General features: G+C 38.8%; 2 long non-coding RNA genes across 4 annotated transcripts; one reads left to right on the forward strand and one right to left on the reverse strand.

Annotated features, from left to right (window-relative positions):
* Positions 1 to 549: 549 nt before the first annotated feature.
* Positions 550 to 1,407, reverse strand: LOC145444722 (uncharacterized). 2 transcript variants are annotated; one of them, XR_013916774.1, is made up of 3 exons: positions 1,309 to 1,407; positions 962 to 1,056; positions 550 to 628 (listed from the first exon to the last, which is right to left on the reverse strand). It is a non-coding gene; the product is annotated as an uncharacterized LOC145444722 (long non-coding RNA). The 2 variants fall into 2 exon arrangements; XR_013916773.1 differs by lacking the exon at positions 1,309 to 1,407 and having other exon boundaries at positions 962 to 1,242.
* A 1,738-nt stretch (positions 1,408 to 3,145) lies between these two features.
* LOC145444723 (uncharacterized) lies at positions 3,146 to 4,003 on the forward strand. 2 transcript variants are annotated; one of them, XR_013916776.1, is made up of 3 exons: positions 3,146 to 3,244; positions 3,497 to 3,591; positions 3,925 to 4,003. It is a non-coding gene; the product is annotated as an uncharacterized LOC145444723 (long non-coding RNA). The 2 variants fall into 2 exon arrangements; XR_013916775.1 differs by lacking the exon at positions 3,146 to 3,244 and having other exon boundaries at positions 3,311 to 3,591.
* Positions 4,004 to 21,716: the final 17,713 nt, after the last annotated feature.

The raw sequence follows: 21,716 nt of genomic DNA on the forward strand, positions 1-21,716 counted from the left end.
TTTCCTCATTTGTATGCATAGCCTACGCGAAATTATTATTAGCATCTTCGAAACTTTTGGTCTAGTTCATCCGCTTGCATTTCGAAACGGACCATCACGACAAGACTCTAACCCACCACATCCGAGGTTTCAGTTGATCATATCGAAGAATATCATGTCCATTCGTGTTACCACCCACAGATTGCGCCACTGCCTCATCAATAATTGTTACGTCATCATCATCACTAGCTTCCGGCTCTTTACTATACATAACGTGCTGTTCACCGTATCGATAGCACCAAAGAATATCCGTGAAAGGGTTGTAATCTCGGTGAAATAGTGTGCGACACATTTTTCCACAATTCGAATGCATGTCGGTTCATACTAAGACCATGTTACGGTCAAATATGTGTGTTTTTCTGTCTCCAAGTCAGCTACCCCCACATTGAATGTACAGAGTCGGTGTCAAATTTCTACAGCTACGTAAGGGAATTTTTAGGGTTACCCAGAATGACGATTTTTTCAATATATTTGAGAAATGACATAACGCACCTTTAGGGCTGTGCAATCTGTTCCATCATTATACGCTTGTAAGTCGCCCCGAGCATTCGTGTGTCAACGAGTATGCAGTAATCATTTTCTTCGCTACCTGAAATGGAACGATTTAGCTTCAAACTCAACGCATTAGCATAGCGAATTTAAGTATAGATGATAAATAATATACAGTATAGCTCTACCTAATTAATTCATAATATTGTAACCACAGCGAGATTCGAGTAATAAGCGGGGCTAGATAGTCTACCCTAAACAGAGAACTTGCATATACATTCGAATTTATGCGACTTCGGCTATATTGCCGGTTAACATTATAGCCGCGCACAGGACTGATTATTACGTTATAGCTATTTAAATGGTACGATATAGGAGAAATCTCGGTACGCTGGCGATTTTTTCATAATAGTTGAGAAATGATATAACGCACCTTTAGGGCTGTGCAATTTGCTCCATCATCATACGCTTGTAACTCGTCCCGGGCTTGAATGTGTCCGCGAATATATGCCGTGATCATTTTCTTCGCTACATGAAATGAGACGATATAGCTTCAAACTCAACGCATTAGCATGCTAAATTTAAAAAAATAGGTCGTAAATAATATAGCGAAGCTCTACTTAATTAAATCTTAATATTGTAATAGCACAAATTATGACGTAGCGTGATCTAGGTATTACTATAGATGTAATATATGATTATTCAGCATTCGAAATGATAAGCTTCAGCCATGAAACTCTGGTGATTTTTTCAATATAATTGAGAAATGATATAACGCACCCTTAGGACTGTGCCATCTGCTCCATCATTATACGCTTGTAAGTCGTCCTGGGCTTGCGTGTGTCAACGAGTATGCTTATGACAATGCACCATGTCAAATTTTGTTACGCATTTCATGATTGAACAACTTTAAAACTAATCCAGTTCCATGCCGACTTTTGCGGGGGGCGTAGCACGTACCTATGCATACTCAACTTTAATAACGGAATTACCGAGCTTAACATTGAATGCGCAACTTGAAGATCGGTTCACAGGTGTAGGACATTATGACAATGGAACATACCACTGCGCTAACTTTCAGAATTGTTAAGTATAGTACTCGCACTTTGTGAGAATACCCAAGTAGGTTTTTTGCCTACATGCACCAAATACTCTCAAGTCCTTATGATATTGGAGTACATCAACTTCATGATAGCTAGAGTTTTGAACAGAAATGAACCTAGAGTACTAACGTTTTACTTACTCGGAAATGACTACTTCTACCTTATTTTAAAGGATACCTCGTTCGAAGCGAAATTTATGTGGTTTTGGATAATATCCAATATGTAGGCTCACTTTGAAGGGTACTTCCTAAAACTCAAATATTGCGCAAAAGTACAATTAGGGATCTAAAAGTAACTAATATAGATGGTTATTTCCGTAGATAACTTACCCTCTACTCAAGAGGTTTTTCAGGTGGAACTACCTACTTTTAGGACTGTGTATGTCAAAGTAGTTTGGGCTTACGTTTATATCACCTTGACAAGTGGCATTATCAGACATGAAAATGATATTATCACGTAATACCAGAAGTTAACACACGTCAATGTGTTTCGGAATTCACGAGAAATTGCTTATTAAGAGAAGTATATTCTTGTGTACACAATAGCGGAGAGAATATTTAAAATGTAGTAAGCAGACCGATGGGTATTCATTGAGTTGTATAAGCATAAAAACATTCCCGCGCGCGTCTTAGGATTAGGTGGTAGGGTTAGGCAGGGTTTAGGAGCGCGCGGGAATGTTTTTTATGCTTATACAACTCAATGAATACCCATCGGTCTGCTTACTACATTTTAAATATTCTCTCCGCTATTGTGTACACAAGAATATACTTCTCTTAATAACCAATTTCTCGTGAATTCCGAAACACATTGACGTGTGTTAACTTCTGGTATTACGTGATAATATCATTTTCATGTCTGATAATGCCACTTGTCAAGGTGATATAAACGTAAGCCCAAACTACTTTGACATACACAGTCCTAAAAGTAGGTAGTTCCACCTGAAAAACCTCTTGAGTAGAGGGTAAGTTATCTACGGAAATAACCATCTATATTAGTTACTTTTAGATCCCTAATTGTACTTTTGCGCAATATTTGAGTTTTAGGAAGTACCCTTCAAAGTGAGCCTACATATTGGATATTATCCAAAACCACATAAATTTCGCTTCGAACGAGGTATCCTTTAAAATAAGGTAGAAGTAGTCATTTCCGAGTAAGTAAAACGTTAGTACTCTAGGTTCATTTCTGTTCAATACTCTAGCTATCATGAAGTTGATGTACTCCAATATCATAAGGACTTGAGAGTATTTGGTGCATGTAGGCAAAAAACCTACTTGGGTATTCTCACAAAGTGCGAGTACTATACTTAACAATTCTGAAAGTTAGCGCAGTGGTATGTTCCATTGTCATAATGTCCTACACCTGTGAACCGATCTTCAAGTTGCGCATTCAATGTTAAGCTCGGTAATTCCGTTATTAAAGTTGAGTATGCATAGGTACGTGCTACGCCCCCCGCAAAAGTCGGCATGGAACTGGATTAGTTTTAAAGTTGTTCAATCATGAAATGCGTAACAAAATTTGACATGGTGCATTGTCATAAGCATACTCGTTGACACACGCAAGCCCAGGACGACTTACAAGCGTATAATGATGGAGCAGATGGCACAGTCCTAAGGGTGCGTTATATCATTTCTCAATTATATTGAAAAAATCACCAGAGTTTCATGGCTGAAGCTTATCATTTCGAATGCTGAATAATCATATATTACATCTATAGTAATACCTAGATCACGCTACGTCATAATTTGTGCTATTACAATATTAAGATTTAATTAAGTAGAGCTTCGCTATATTATTTACGACCTATTTTTTTAAATTTAGCATGCTAATGCGTTGAGTTTGAAGCTATATCGTCTCATTTCATGTAGCGAAGAAAATGATCACGGCATATATTCGCGGACACATTCAAGCCCGGGACGAGTTACAAGCGTATGATGATGGAGCAAATTGCACAGCCCTAAAGGTGCGTTATATCATTTCTCAACTATTATGAAAAAATCGCCAGCGTACCGAGATTTCTCCTATATCGTACCATTTAAATAGCTATAACGTAATAATCAGTCCTGTGCGCGGCTATAATGTTAACCGGCAATATAGCCGAAGTCGCATAAATTCGAATGTATATGCAAGTTCTCTGTTTAGGGTAGACTATCTAGCCCCGCTTATTACTCGAATCTCGCTGTGGTTACAATATTATGAATTAATTAGGTAGAGCTATACTGTATATTATTTATCATCTATACTTAAATTCGCTATGCTAATGCGTTGAGTTTGAAGCTAAATCGTTCCATTTCAGGTAGCGAAGAAAATGATTACTGCATACTCGTTGACACACGAATGCTCGGGGCGACTTACAAGCGTATAATGATGGAACAGATTGCACAGCCCTAAAGGTGCGTTATGTCATTTCTCAAATATATTGAAAAAATCGTCATTCTGGGTAACCCTAAAAATTCCCTTACGTAGCTGTAGAAATTTGACACCGACTCTGTACATTCAATGTGGGGGGAGCTGACTTGGAGACAGAAAAACACACATATTTGACCGTAACATGGTCTTAGTATGAACCGACATGCATTCGAATTGTGGAAAAATGTGTCGCACACTATTTCACCGAGATTACAACCCTTTCACGGATATTCTTTGGTGCTATCGATACGGTGAACAGCACGTTATGTATAGTAAAGAGCCGGAAGCTAGTGATGATGATGACGTAACAATTATTGATGAGGCAGTGGCGCAATCTGTGGGTGGTAACACGAATGGACATGATATTCTTCGATATGATCAACTGAAACCTCGGATGTGGTGGGTTAGAGTCTTGTCGTGATGGTCCGTTTCGAAATGCAAGCGGATGAACTAGACCAAAAGTTTCGAAGATGCTAATAATAATTTCGCGTAGGCTATGCATACAAATGAGGAAAGTTACATCAACGCGTGTTAACTATCGAGTTATCGAATGATTTTTTCCTTACATCAAAACAACTAGAATGTGTAACTACATTAAAAAACGTGTCTAAATGAGCTCCAGGGCATTGTGATTATGCAGCATACCAAATTTCATCACACATTGCATGATGGAACAACTTTAAAACTAACGCAGTTCTATAGCAACTTTTGCCTAAATCTGTCACTTTTTACGTGGAGGGAGTACATAGCGAAGTACTTGTACATTTTGGAGCACTCAATTATAGGTTTGGCCTGCTTGCGCTATACTTAATGAATCACTCCTGTGTCACACACTTTAGTATTAGGTCCATATACGCAATAAGCTACTTTAGTATTCTGATGGTTTGGGATAAAATGTAATTTTTCGTGCTTTTTTATTTTTTAATAAAATCAGTATTCATTTTACAGAAACGTCGTGTAAAGGTAAAGTACTTGTACATTTCGGAGTACTCAAGTATAAGTTCTGGTTAGCTAAATTTCGATGTCATAGAAATACCACAAACTGTGCTACTTGCACTTCTTCAGAGTACTCAATTAGGTTTTTAGCTATATGCAACAAATACTTTCGGGTGTTTTTGATATTGGACTGCTCCAACTCCATGATAATTATAGTATTAAGCAGAAATGAACCTACAATACGAACGTTTTACTTACTCGGAAATGACTACTTTTACGTTAATTTATAAAACTCAAGTAAAGCTCCAAGTATAAGTTTTTAAAGCATTACCTTGACAAAATTTTCAGAATAGCAAGTTTTGCGTAAAGTCTGTCTTGCATTTAGTGCCGGCTCTTTAAGCAAGCAAAGTTTGTGGTATTTGCGCAACTTCGAAATTTGTACACTTTGCGCTTATCTTATGTCGAAAACATAAGTTAGTTAAAGTATTTCGAATCATGAGTATGAATAAGTTTTAAAAGCCCGAATATGCCGCATCCAAACTCCGTAAATATTTTCGATTAGTTTTTTCGATTCTATCTACGAGTAATAAGCGGGACCAGGCAGGCTACCCTTAATACGAATTTGCATTTTGCTGGCACAATCTATGCTATAGTTGAGCGACTTTGATACGATCAGGCGTAGCGAATTTTAGAATAGCTCATAAATTATATATACATAATTTTTACTTTTTTCATTAAAATTAGTATTCATTCCACAAAAACGACGTGTGAAGGTAAAGTACTTGTACATTTCGGAGTACTCAAGTATAGGTTTTGTCAGCTTATTATATGCTCAGTATATTATATGTCAAGAATTGTGGTGAGGCGTTTATTGATGATTTAATTACCCGTTTTCTCGTCATGCAAAAAATTATGCATGTATTAGTATGAAGCTCAGATGCAGCAAAGTGTGTGAGACTGTCTGTAAAAATTGCGCGAAGCAGCGACTCTAATTTCCCGGCTTATAGCAAACAACGACGCTGAAATTCTACTTCAGACGCAGCAAAGTGTGTGAGCCTGTAAAAATTGCGTGTTTATGAGGTGGCGAATAGTTCGAAGGTTGTTGGCATGCAAGGACGTCACATAGAATTGTGGAGTTTTCTGTAAACTATAATCCAGTGATCTATTTTCAATCACTATATTTTTTCATTAATCAAAACTAAGTACTGTTAGTAAGCAAACCCTAGGAAAGTATCCTCTGATAAAAGCAAGAGTAATTTGTTATCCGTGAAATAAATAGATGGTGCGCAATATGAGCGGTGCTGCGATGACTGACAAATACTTTGAATTAATGTATAGAAGTGGCGATTTCGAACTACGTAAAAAGTTAGTCCAGCTCACGCATTCACAATCTATCAACGTAATTCAATCTGCCTGCACAATCCGCGTAAGCTAATGCTGCATCGAGAAATTATAGCTAAATTTAGTTTAAATTGACACAAAAATACATTGATCTTACCTTGCCTGCCTCGCTGCGCACATGACAATACTTGTAACAGAACTGTGAAGTTTTCAGAATGCGAATTGCTTTACGTTGGAACATTGATCTTACCTCATCTGCGATGGCTGCATCCCTGCACACATGGCAATACTTTTAACAGAAGTGTGAAGTTTTCAGAATGCGAATTGCTTTACGTCGGAAGTAAACATTCTAATTCGTATCGCCAGCGCGACGTTTTCTTGGAAACGCAACTATATATTTAGAATGTTCTAATTCCCATTATCGATGTGGGCTGACTTCTTGGAATCGTAACTATATATTAGAATGTTCTAATTCATATTGTCGATGTGACCCGACTTCTTGGAATCGTAAGCAACTATATTCGTACCACATTTACACACGCCAATTTCTTGGAATAGTATTCAGCAATATGCGCGGCGGATGAACTTTGCGTGATCGTAGGCCTTTATGCTTGCGATATCAGTATTATTAAGTTGCATTTGCAGAATTCCCCAAAATCATTGACTAATTAATGAATCTAATTCATATTGTCGATGTGACCCGGCTTCTTGGAATCGTAAGCAACTATATTCGTAGCACATTTACACGCGTCAATTTCTTGGAATAGTATTCAGCAATATGCGCGGCGCATGAGCTTTGCGTGATCGTAGGCCTTTATGCTTGCGATATCAGTATTATTAAGTTGCATTTGCAGAATTCCCCGAAATCATTGACTAATTAATGATGACACAGCTGTTATAGTATACACGAATATAGTCTTACATTTATGTGTAATAACTCGAAAAAGGTGTTGTCTCGGAATTTAAGAGAGAATCGGCGGTTATATTCTCAAAACAGCTCAATACGGCTAGTTTGCTCAATAGCCTTGTGGTGAGCGACGTGAAATTATACCCAACCAAACCAGGTTCGATTCTAGCTTAGGTAAGTTTTGATGTGGCAAGGGGTGTCCCATAGGTGCGGCAATGAGCGGATGATGTAGCAATGTAGGCGTGGCAATTAAGGAGACGTGGCCTTCTGGGATTGGACGGTACCAATTTGATCAATCCTAATTACTACTCCAGTGTATCTTCCGATACCACCCTAAAGCCAGATTTACCCCTAGAAATTACAAAATTCGCGATCATATATATATATATATATATATAATCGGGTCAGTAGGGCAACCATTGACATTCTGTGGCCCCGTGACGTATATTTGGTTAAATCCTAAGTATTGTTTGTTCTCTTTATCCATGTTATTATCGGTGTCGAGTGAGGTAGTAGTACGCTTCACAGTTGTAACACCAATGAATTATTCGGCGACTGGACATTTCTATTCCAGGGGTTCTTAGGGGTTCTTAGGGGTACGAGATGCATTGTGGAAATAGACCTATATGCTGTGGAATATTTTCTGGGCCAATTTATTCAACTGGAAAATGTTCTTCGCGCTACGCCGATATTATGTGAATGAGATTTCTGATTTTTGTATAGGTACCATCAGAAATTGTGTTGAAAATGGACAGGGGCATGGGAAATCTTGTTGAAATCACAAGGGGTATGATGGCTAAAAAGGTTAAGAAACAATGCTATTACTATGGCACAATAATGGTTATATTTAAGTTGTTATTGATCTGTTCCAACATTAATCGAAGAAAATCTAACGCTGGTTTAATTTGATCTTGGCAATGACAGTTACAATAGCCTATTTATCACCACTATATCAGAAACCCGGATTAGGCTACACCACTCACATGCTCTGATATCAGATCAAGCTTTAGTAAATTTTAAAATATTCTACATAAAATTGTGGCACGTCAAAGTTTCACTAGCTGCAATATTAACCCGACAGCATTTACGATGTCTATAACTCATTCTTTTAACAAATTATGCCCGGCACAAAAACTATTTTATTCAAATATCTGAAAATGGGATTTTTTCGTGCCAAGCGCGAATAGTATAATACTAAATTACGTTTCACGACGTTAGTGAAAAGCCTGTCTGCAAGGTGCCGTCATGTAAGGCATACTTGGATATTATACATGAATGCCCCTAGTGACGCTGCGGCCGGCAAGCTCGGAAATTGACCCGCAATCACATCACTGGGACCGAAAATACTTGAAAAATTCTCCATGATAATTCCATGATTACACTCCGGGAATTTGTCTACAATTGCATGCTGACAGAATCTTTACTCACATGCCAAAAAACTCGACCTGCGTGACTTATGGGGTCTGTGACGAATGATTTACGTTTTAGGGGGTGTAAAGTAAATTTGGACCGACATTTGCATTTTTCTATATCACAAACCCGCCATAATTTTTGATGTGAAGTATAGGGCTTGTATATCAGGGTATATAATGGCACAATTTTTCGAATCAATACCATCATCGAGTGGACTATTTTCAAATCAATTACAATATTTATGGGGTGGGGGACCAATGGTATCATAGCCAAATCAAGCAAAATAGATGGGCCAACTAATCACTTAACAACAGAAACTCGCCTACATATAAATAGGCTGTAAATCATAGTTACCGGTGGTGTTTTATCGCTATTACGAGGTATTTGAAAGTCAAAATGTCGATTTGCGGGTAATATGTATGTGGCAATAATTTTGTAAGTTTAGGCGTAAATCAAAACATGATTTTATGCCAATATTTTGGTTGATATAATCTATTTTATTCTTGAAGGTCGCGACGAAACATTCTTCATTGGCTTGCTGTTGCTGAGCTTATAGTAGACAACAAAACAAGTTAACAAATTTGAGTTTCTGAGCGTATGTCTCATGCGTCCCATGGTCGTGTGCCTTTGGACCCACCGGGTGGGGACCGATGACACGTTCGAGCAACAAATTTTAAACGTTTATAAATATTTTTTGAAAATGTGGATATTCATGTAAATGTCCGCGATAGGTAGAGCTTGTATCGAAGTGTTCAGACAGCAAAAGATCTGCTATTCTCAGCTGAACATTTGAGGGCCAGAGATCATTTTGCAATTTTTGATCCATCGGTACCACATCTCCCCTACCTTTCAGCACGGGCCGCTCAAACCAATATATACGGTAATCTGAGTATATAATAACCTTAACGGCGGGTGAGTAGTAGGGCTTTGGAGCCGGAGCCGCTTGAGCCACTTTACTATACATATGAACAAACGTTGCTGTAGGAAAATATAAAAGAAGTATCGATTGAGGAAAACTGCCGGGTCGCATGTGGGAACGGTATGGAAGATCGACACATCTTCATTGACGAAAATCACCGGTTCAAATGATTCGATCATAGAAATTTTACGAGTAAAATTAATCCTGAGGTAAAAATAGTAGATACAGATAAGTGATAAAGGTAATGGGATCTAGGTGGGATTAGTGTGGTGCATCCAAACTACTCCTTGGCTTGAAATCCCAATTGGCATCCATGTGGGACCCATGTTATGAGACCCTTCATCTATCCACCAAAATACCACATGCGTACCACGTGGTCGTGTTACCTGGGATGGTCATTCTAAGATATTACGCAATATGTTCAGCAACAGAGCACAAATCATAGGATGCATGTACCTTTTACAACCAAGTTTTTATGCTTTGGAAATCATTTATCATTTCAGGGGAACGAGAAGCAGATGCCTTGCAGCGACTCGACTGGCGCTTCTATTGGATGTATGTATTTATATGGGGTTGATGCGGCTTAGCGTTAGCAACTATATGGCCTTTATTCGCACCAAACCTAAATGTTCTTGGTCTATCTCAGTGGTTCCCAACCAGACTTGTACAAACTACTAGATTTTCAAAAACCACAACTAGAACTAGAACTAGAACTACCCGATTATCAAAATCCGCAACTACGGCTACGACTAGAACTACTCAATTTTCAAAATCCGCAATTACGACTAGAACTAGCACTACTCTATTTTCAAAATCCGCAACTACGACTAGAACTAGAACTAATAAATATTCAAAATCCGCAACAACAACTAGAACTTGAACTACTGAAAAAATCGTTAGTTAGTTGACCATCAACTAACTAAATGTTTAGTTTGTACAAGTGTGCTGTCTGAGTAGCTTTACTGGTAGTCGTACAGATTACAACACATATATATGGTATGCACATTGCACACATGTGATGGACTTTTGTTTTGTGACTCAATGAAAATGAGGGTTTCTCCGAAAATCATCTTGCTTGCCCCTTTCGGCACGCGTGCCAGGGGTATAGCCGATCCCTGGCGTATTCTATATTCATAATAAAGTCGATAGAACATGGGTTAATTAAAGTCGGGATTATGACATAAGCACGCATTCATTCGACTGAAGCTGCGAGAAGACGAATTCGAAAAACCTGCCAGCGAAATTACCAAAACAAACAGGACGATTTTACCAATAAGCGATACACCGCTCGAGATAGTGACCAAACTGTAACATCCCAGTTATTTTGGTGTCTTTTAGAAGGACGTGTCTATGGGTTGGTGTGGTTTAAAAGAGTTAACGATGTTTCTTGTTTACCATTGTTTTAAATAATCACGTGGGATAAATATTATATTCGTACGTTGAATTTAAATTCCTAATTGCCTGATAGTAACACATCCACCCAGAAGCTTGTGTTAACCACATAATTCATTGCTTTCAATTTTTAAATTAATAGAAATAGCCTACATACACCGCCCAATACAGTGACAGTTGACTTAGCTAGCCAACTTATTTGCTGCCTGTCATTCTCAGAAAACAGTTGTTCATCTATGGGTACCCAAGTCATTAAAGGTTTAGAACCGTACAGAACTGGATTTCATTCTCCTAGTTAACACATTAATTTTTATTTTCTTGGAAATATCAAACATTGAATCGACATTTCAAAACAACTGGGTTTCGAGTTTGAAACGGGAGAGATTCCGACCCCAAAAAGTCACCCGATGGCTATAGGCCACTGTTAGCAGTGATGGCTCCAAGCGAGCAATGACTGCACAGTGCACATTGTGCACAGACATCATGAGACAGAACACCGGTATCTCAATTCGCCCAAAACCGCGACGCATGTTTTCTAGTTGTTCGGCAACTAATATTTTTTCAAATTAGCAACTAGAACTAGAGCTAGAACTACCCAATTTTTAAAATTCGCAACCACGACTAGAACTAGAACTACTCAATTTTCAAAATCCGCAACTACGACTAGAACTAGAACTACTGAAAAAATCGTTAGTTATAGTTGACCATCAACTAACTAACTGTTTAGTTTGTACAAGTCTGTTCTCAACTGTTTTGTTTTCGTGGACCCCTTCGGACGGCCATGGACCCCCGCGTACCTCCTACAGCAGTGGTCCGCAACCTTTTGCTTGTCACGGGCCTAACATCGAGTGTGCAACTCTTTGGCGGGCTGGAATTTTCATTTTTGCTATAATTCACACTCACTGTCGTATATTACGCTAAATTGTAATCTCAATCATACCAATCGCAAAAAGAGCAAAATAATGTAGCTACGCTTCAACAATACCACATTAATGTGACACTTGTTTGTGAAAGTTTTTAACAACCGGTACCAAGTCAAATTAAGCAACAAACAGAACATTTTCTAAATGAGCGCTGGAAAAGCATGATCTTAGTATGATCTTCATGAATTTCATTGTTGAAGTCATTTGTTCACATCTGTACGTGCTAACAAACATAGTTGCTATTTATTTTGCATTGTTGGCCAAGCAGGAATAAATACCACTTTCTCTTGAGTAAAAGTGGAGCAGCGATATGCCTTTTGCATGAAATTTTGTCTTCCATTGCGTTTGAAAAAGTTCTATCCGAAATTTTCTGGGAATGGTATTGGCGTCCACATCAATGGAAGTACTGAATATAGCTTGAATTAATTTTGTAGAGAATGAATGTCAAAAAACGTGAGGAAAATTCAGTAAATGCAATTCGCGTCACAGTGACAATCCAGTTTTGCTCTCTTCCAGTATAGGAATGCTAGCATAATTTTCCGGGTCCATTTGACATTCTCACAGTCGCAGTTTTGTTTCAAATGCAAGTATTGTATTCTGTTTATATATTGGGATAGCTAGTCATCATCGGTGTAATGTAATGCGGTATATGGTATAGTGCAGGGGTCACCAACACGCGGCCCGCGGGCCGCATGCGGCCCACGAGGTCATATTTTGCGGCCCGCGAATTGATTTGAGATTTCGGAAGAAAGCTAAGAAAACATTTTGCAAATGCTGAAATTGACCTGCAATGGCCGAAATACTGCCAAGATCGAGACGCTTAGAAAACGGTTTAGGGCAATGGTTCTGAAACTGTGGGGCGCGTCCCCTTGTGGGGCGTGAAAGCATCTGAAGGGGGCGCGGAACTGCAGTCAACTGAAAAAATTTTCGCGCTCATCGCGATTTACCTCCCGTTCATACTTATAGTTATTGCTCTGTGTACAGTCCCGAATTCATATTACAGAATTCTCTCATCAACATTCATGCCATTAAACTATCCGTCGGATTGCTAGCTTTATGGATGCATTTTGTTATGTGACAATAAGGGGGACGACAATTTTCAGTATCATAAAGCGGGGCATGTCTAAAAAGGTTCGAGAACCACTGGCTTAGGGCTTCTTCACAAGATCAAGCTTTACGTGCAGAGTCTTTCATCTAGTAACGTATCTCGCTAGCCCCAAAAAGCGTTTGAAGGTATCGTGCACAGCTCAGAGTTCAAAATAAAATGAAATTGATGACGGTGATATTCTGTTCTATTTTTATTCCTTCAAAGAAATGTTACTTCTTTTGTGATCACTGTGCCCATCGCCTATGTTAGGTAGCACAGCGTTGTACTGACATAGAGTTTTAAAACGTGGTTGCCTACTTTATATCTATATTGAATTCATGCGGCCCGCGGCCGCTACAAAATTTGAAAAGTGGCCCGCGACCCGTTTTGAGTTGGCGACCCCTGGTATAGTGGTACACCCTTTTAAACCATGGCCCAATTCCGGGAGTACGATACACCCGGATGAAGAGCACTGGCCTAGTCTGCAAGTTTACGATGCAGAAAATATCGTCTTAGAATGAGATACTAATCTACCGCCTTCGTGACATTTTTATGGCGTAACAATACACTGTTATGGCGTGTTTATATCGTAAAAATGCCACGCTGTTTCCAAACAGCGCCAGCACTGCAGTTTGGAACTCGATATGGAACGGTGGGTCGCATTCTCTTATAACTAATTATTATGTCGCGGGCCGGACGATTGCGCTTGGCGGGCCGAATCCGGCCCGCGGGTTGCCGACCCTTGCTCTACTCTACAGTTTTAGTTCAAATTTAGCTCAATTTCGTGCAACCGTCATCTTTCTTGCGTAAATATTCAGTGGTGACTGCTGATAAACAGCAACAGAATGAATTTTCTTGAAAGTAACATCATATCATAGAAATAGAAATTAGGAAGTGTTTTTTAGTTTTTCATATCGATTTCTTTGTTGAAGTTGGCACATGATACCATACAAGCTTTTCTTGCTCATTCAATCGTAAAATTGATAGAATTCCTGTAAGGTATGTACAATGTACATGAGCTATGTTGTAGAACAGTGGTTCCCAACGTGGGCGATATCGCCCCCCAGGGGGCGATTTGGCGATCTAGGGGGGCGAAAATGACGAAGGGGGCGATAGGGGGGCGAAAATGGACAAAGGGGGCGACGGGGGGCGAAAATAGCGAAGGGGGCGATAGGGGGGCGATGACGCGTCAAAACGGCTGACCTTTTTTTTTTTTTTTTTTTTTTTTTTAGACATCCACCTAGCAATTCCGAGAGAAAAAACGTTATTTTCAGCTCTGAGCGGAGAAAGATGACCTTTTTTTTTTTTTTTTTTTAGTCAACCCGCCGGTGTTTACAGTCTGTATGCCCAATTATCGGTGCACAAAATTTTGGGGGGCGATGATTGGTGTTGACCTTGAAAAGGGGGCGATGGGTCGAAAAAGGTTGGGAACCACTGTTGTAGAAGCTGGTCTAATATAGGGTTACCATACTTTGGAATCGGGGAAGGAGGTCACTTTTTCAAAACTTCGTGGTCGGTCGACTACAAAAATTTAACTTTCTCGCCCAGCGCCCAAAATACAGTTTTTTTCTTCACTTTTACTGGTGGTTGACTAAAAAAATGTCATTTTTCCGGCTCGGCTCCCGAAATGCCTGAAATGCCCTCCAGAGCTTTTACTTCGGTGCTGATTTATGGTATCTCACTCCAATTTGACAGTAAATTTGACCAAAATTCTCAAAAAAGAGGACAAAATCTCAAAAAGGAGGACATTTGGGCGTCCTCGGAGTACATTCTCAAAAACCTGAAAAAGTACGACAAATCCTCCTAAAGGAGGACGTGTGGTAACCAGGGTTGTAATGACTCGAGTCATGACTCGACTCGAGTCCGACTCGAGTCACGATTTTCTGATGGCTCAACTTCACTCGAGTCATTTTTTCAAAATACGGAAATGACTCGATTCGACTCGAGTCAATCTGTGTATTGACTCGACTTGGACTCGAGTCATTGCGCATGACTCGAACCAAGTCATTGACTCGAGACTCAGACGGCCAAGACCAACATTTCATTGTAATTACGAAGCCAATAGACTATTGAGATTTCGTCTTTTGGTACTGGTACTTGAAAATGCGACCAGAAACTGCTAAAAGTGAGGAAAATTGTTATATTATAAATGCGAACCATTCGATATCACCAAACAGAGTTATAAAAAGTGGGTTTACCAAGATTTTAACTGGAAACTGAGCAGTCAACACAATGACTTGGACTCGGACTCGAGTCATAATTCCATGACTCGGACTCGACCCTCTGCTCGCTGAGTTGGACTCGGACTTGACTCGGTGGTGAATTGAAATGACTCGACTTGACTCGAGTCAAAACTATAAAAGTGAGATTGACTTGTGACTCGGAGCCTTGTGACTTAATTACAACCCTGGTGGTAACCCTATCTAATACATCATTCAAGATACAATATATCTTTTTTGTGTACGGAACCACCCTGTCAGTCAAGTTTAAGGCCATTGCTTAACGGAAATCATTGGAGTATCCCTGTCGTATCTGTCAACTTTAAAATTTTCATTAACGGTGCAATATGAAAGCTCTTACGACATAGAATGCTGAGAAAAATGATTTTTATTTTTATTGAATAATTATATACTTTCAAATTTGTGACAGCAATGTGTATTGTAGGCAGAAGTAAGCGATTTTGATGTTTATTGTCGAGATGCACTCGAAACTAGCGTTCCCGATTTTTGTGTAGACTGAGTTGCGCTAAGAATATTTGCATTTGACGCTGTTGTTTTTGAAAATTATCGTGTTCTAAGCCTGGTTCTGACCCCTGACCTCATTTTATTGTCAGGTTCAAGAGCTCATATTCTATATTTAAACGCGGTGATCTGGCTAAGCTGCTTCATGACCAGTAGGCTACCATCGCATGCGTTCAATGTAAAAGTAGTAGAACTTCATGGTTGGGTGACCACTGATGGTTGATTTGATATGGAATTACCCAATGACCATAAAAATGACAAATAGTTTCACCAAAATCAGTCTACAAAGATTATTTGATAGCCTTATTCATCATATCTTTACTGTGATTTTTACTGGCTATATCTAGGTGACTAATAGCTTTTTTGCTATCTTCTAGGTCGGTGGTTCCCGAACTTTGTCGACTCATCTCTCAATTAATAAGTTTAACATCTCTTTATCGCCACCCCCTAAAAGCAAGAGGTCGTCAGTAATGTTATCCTTCTACTTTTGTGTGATATTCAAGAAGGAGTTATCCACTTACTCGAGTGGTTTTGCTTGTATAGCACATAAACTTCAACACTTTCATCACTTCGTTCTCTCAAAATCGCCTACTTCTTAAACTACTGCACTAAGTTATGTTGCATCAACAAAATGCAATAGTTCATGAGGTGAGAAATTCCTTGTTACCGTAAACATAAAGCTACGTCTTGGTTAGGTAACTCCGGGACAAGTGATGATTTGCTCTATACCGGTATTTGTTTTTTTCATTTCTGTTGATAATTTTGTTGTGTTAGGTGTTAGGATTATAAAAAAATAGCTACATATACGCATTTCATTTTTCATGACGGAGTCTGGTCACATGGAATAAGTGTTAGTCGGACTGATATGGGCGAGGGTCTGGGGGCGGAGACCCCATAAGCTGATTTATATTTATATGGGGGCCGCCGTGTAAGTTTCGCCGATCAATTACGAGAGTATCTCGTAAAATCACAGTTGTTATAATCTAATACTTCTCCCAAGAAAATGAGATCTATCGCACATGAATGCAACAAATGATCGCGCATTGAAGTGGCCCGTCACTGCCGAAGATCAACTTTAGTATTATACATTGGCATTGGTAGACAATAACGAAATATTTCTACTTTGTCAGAGGATAAAAGTACGTTTTGAACACTCTCACTAATTACCGTTTTTCAATAAAACGGGTAATATAACCTGACAAGTATGTTGCGACTTGATCTAAATTATGCATGTCAGCGATATTATGTTCTTGTAGATTAAGCAAAGTCTTTTTCAACGAAACTTCGTTTGACAAACCGCGTGGTATCGTTATGACATCACTATTTGATATTACAATAAAATTAATAACGTGTTTTAATTTAATTGATAGACATATCGCATCATAGTATATCTTTATGCTGTTGTTTAAAACCAGATTAAAATGGTCATTCATTTAACTCGAACTGAGGTTGGAGTGATCCTGTAGTTTTGTTTCACTTGGTAATGTAGTGAACATGAATCCATGAAGGTTGCTGCAGTATGCGAATTACAGGTCAATCGTCATGTCCATAATTCTGAAGCTGCCATTTCATGGCATAGTCCACTTTTGTTCTTGGATTTTAAGAGGCAGCGCTTACACGACGAAGGCAATTTGAAATGAACCTCCCTCATTCTAGTAGGAGTTCTGGGGTCTACCTCAAAAGAAATTAAACCAGCAGATAATTCTTGTTGACTGGGGACCATAACAGAACGCATATTGTCATCTATCTTGGGTTACCGTGAGGAACAAGCAATTGCAATATAATGGATGATGTAAATTGCACTTAAAGGGTATTTTCTATTAATCGAAATGTTGAGCTACTTTTTCAAGTGATCCAGGTTTGCTTTGCTTTAACTGCCCGACATTATCCCTGAGCGAAATGTAATCTGTCAACAATGTACGTTAGTAAGAATACGCCGTCCCAGTCGATGTCGCAACCTAATCTGCGACGTCTTCTCTGCAAGTTGATTTGTAATGGGTGAACTGAACTGATACGTGGCCGTTAATTCGATTGGGTGCCGAAGATACTTGAAAATCGTCCGGCGAAAATATAAATTCACAATCCACATGCAGATTAAATACCTACCAGTAGTTTTACCATGAGCCCAGTTCGTAAAAAAGTCTGTGCATTTACAATTAAGTACCGCTTATCAAAATAAGTTGCGAAAAGTTTCCTCGGGTGAATGTTTTACGCCGTAAATTACTGATTTAATGGCTTTAAACGAGAAAAATAACTATAGTAGAGATGAGGCCGTCGCATTTTAGTTTTTTGCTCTTGTAATGATTGTTGTTGTCATATTGTATATTTTGTTGTAGCAACAAAGGTTGAATTTCTCAATCATCAGGTCGGAAAATGTTTCAGTATAATTCTGCTTGACTTTATCTTCCGAATCAACAATCGTTGTCCAACTCTAATCAGTATTATGCGGCAAGCTGTTACACAAACCATCATGTATATGATAAATCCCACTATATGTGTTGAACATATAGTTTTCTAGCTTTAAAATATTTAAATATAACAAAAAGTACAAAAAAATACAGAAAGATGGAAAAATGAAAAATTGGTTACATAATCTTATGTGTATAGTGCGTAGTGTCTTTACAATTGTGTGATGGATTAAAATGCAAAAAATAACTAAAAAAAAATTAAAATACAAACTGTCGTTAAACATAAATGTAATTAGTGTTTAGTGTATAAATTCCAATGTTATATTAATTATGTAGGATTATCTTTGTTCCGTCATCATCTTCTGATAGCTTTTTATAACACTAGTATAGTTGACGGCAGGAGAATATTGAATATTAATTTTACCGCGTTCACAACTTTCATTACCAGGATAATTCCTGGCGAATTTTCATCGAAAACCTTGATAATATTCTATTGTAGAATGTCTAATGCGCTGTGGTTAAGGCCATCGATTTTTTTCATTCTTTTACATCGGTTTGCACGTTTCCTGCCTCATTTGCGATACTGAATGCTTTATATACTCTGATATAGTGGAATTCTCCCAATGAAGAGACCTCGTTTATTATTGATATGTGAATATAAAATTCTCATTGACCTAAATAAACTCAAGTTAACCGATAAAGATGCAAATTCTCAGTAGGGCCTCCATAAAAATTGGAATTTCTGATAGATTGTGGAAATATGGTTCATTATTCCCTTTCAAATAAAATATTATGATTAGCTACTTGACAGCCTTTAAATTGTTGCTGTTGACCAATATTTCACATTATCACTTGCGATTGATATTGAATTCAACGAAGCTAGATTACCCATAACTCATCGTTATTCAGATTGACTCGCCTGGATCTTACATTGCTAATGAACTGTATTCTCATGTTATGGAATGTATGGAATTGGTTTGAAATAAACAATATTTATTCATTTCAGCTTCACATTTCCGTTGGATTATCGAATTGTGATGAGTCCCTATCAATGCAGTTATTATGCGAGTGCGTAGAAGGCGACAAGAGGTGGCGTAGCAATCAGGATAAAATGCTAGACGTTCGTTGTATGTGTTTCTAATCTTTTTGAAGGCAAGAGCTACTTCTTTGGGTACTGATTAATGCGACGGGCTACCAGTTACTCACGCCGTTTATCCGTGCTCAGTTGGATTTCTTCGCTTAGACCAGCGTTTCTCAACCGGGGGTCCGCGGACCCCCAGGGGTCCGCGAAGCAATTTCAGGGGGTCCGCGAGACCTTCAAATTTTGACAATGGTTGATAACCTAATTTTGATTTGATTTTTTAATTTGATAAAGCATGATGCAGTTTCGCACAACAACTGCTAAAATCTCATGACTCTTATCATCATAATTAATAATAGTCTGACATGGAATATCGTAGTGCGGAAATTCATTTTCATTGCCAAATTTCCAATAACCTGTTGATACAAATATATTGCTGTTTGGAGACGTTTTGTTGGGGTTTGTGGAAATAATATAAAATGGAGATAATGAGGTCAATCAGAGTGACTTCGTAATGTTTGCGAAACCTTCTCGATTTGAAGTTGTCAGTCTCATCAAGTTAGTGAACAATCGTTTGAGATAAGAATATGTGAAGTATTTTTCCTAAATTGTCCCAATGAAGGATTGAAACCTCGCCACGAAATCCATTTTATCCTGTGATATACATAACCACTATTTGAACACTGAACAGCTTCAAGGAGGTACAGAACTTCAATATACAATTGAATAGTATGTTTATATTGAAATGAATCCAAATATTTTAGGCTGACACTTGTCATAAATGGGACAATGATATAGCCTACCTGCTCTTAGAGTTCGGCTATCAGATTTGGCGCATTCGTATTGCGGATGCCCTATAGACAAGGCTGATATATTGATGACCAAGGAGTGTTTACTTGCTATCAAAGCAATACGCTACAACCCTGAAATTCATATCAACTGTTATATTGGTATGCAGTATTGTCTTGTTAATGTTCAATTGTTCATGGTCGAAAATGTTTGCTCGCAAATGTATGTAGAGTAGACCCGAACAGAACAAGTCGTTTCATGACAGTCTTTCTCAGGCTGGAAAACTTGGATTCATTCTTTGCCGCATAAAATTTGTGTATACTTTTAGATTAAGATTTCACTTTGACGGCAGAAACTCTCTGCGGGCCGATCAAAATGCCGTCGCGGACCGAATCCGGCCCGCGGTCCGTATGTTGCCCGAGTCTGCGCTAGATGCTAGACGTGATGTGTTCATAAAATATATGTTTCTTCATTTTGGTGCCATAAATGTTGCGATCACACCAAAAGTATCGTCGGAAGCGTTATGCGTTCACATTGAATTAGCCTCCATCTATCTTTGCGGAAATTGTTTTCGGCACTCCTCGTTCATATCGAAACGAAGACGCTGAGTTTCAAGACAAGACCATGTACTTCAAGAAATACACCAGCTAAATTAGCATTGAAATAATGAAAGTCTACCAATTTCTACATAAATAGTATGATGTCATTTTCAAGAAAAATCATTATTTTGCTGTTTATCACAAGCCTACAGTTCATATATGCACAAGACAGATGAAGGTTGCACCATATTAGAGCTAAAATTGAACTAAAACTTGAGGGGGTCCGCGAGGGTCCGTGACGGTCAAAAGGGGTCCGCGAAGCCAAAAAGGTTGAGAACCACTGGCTTAGACATTCAGAGCACTGGGCAGAGTTACCGATCCTTACCAAGAACAGAAAACTCTCAGTCACCGGGACTCATGTTAGCGTCTCCGGGCTCAGTTCGCGCCGAAGCGCCAATCTTCGAGTCTAGACTCGGTAATATTAAATAGATTCCCGTTAAGCCTCCGCATAGGCGAAGACGAGCAACCCCCCGATCGAAAACTGCGTTTGTATGTTCCTAATGGTCGACTGACCCATGTTAAACTGCTGCTCAGATGAAACCCTTCTCCACTTCGACTTTCGAATCTCTCATTGGAATATTTGCTACTGCGACCGCAGGCGACTCATTTGGTTGTCGCGGACTATCGGCATCGCGATGATGGTGACCCCTGTGTTGGTCCTTTCGCAGGTCAGGCTGGAACGCGTGTTGTAGATGTGAATGCAAGTATTGCGATTTGTCGGTCAAATGGTGGAAGATAATTGGCCTATGTGTAGCACTAACACGAGTAAGTATCGTATGTACTAGTAAGGACAGAATGTACTTGAGTAATCCGAATAAGTTGATGTACTTCACGAACACGTGTATAAGTGAACAAAATAACAACATGAGTAAGTACTGCAAGTAGTCAAAATATGCTTGATTACTTCTAAAAAGTAGAACTACTTGAAGTGGATATGAAAGTAGTTAAAAGGAAATTTCGCTTCAGCAATTACCACAAGTAGGCGAATCAACGTGAGTAACCTGACATAGTACGAGTAATTCAAATATATAATTATCCTATATCGTGGTCCACTAAAACACGGCCTCACACCCAGTTTTTGACCTGAAAATTAAGAGATAGGTTCTGAAATTGGTGAAAAATTCACGTGAATACCTACGGCGT

The sequence above is a fragment of the Botryllus schlosseri genome, chromosome 8 (genome assembly GCF_051294905.1).
Source record: "Botryllus schlosseri isolate E-star chromosome 8, Bs_hap1, whole genome shotgun sequence".
Classification (NCBI taxonomy): Eukaryota; Metazoa; Chordata; class Ascidiacea; order Stolidobranchia; family Styelidae; genus Botryllus; species Botryllus schlosseri.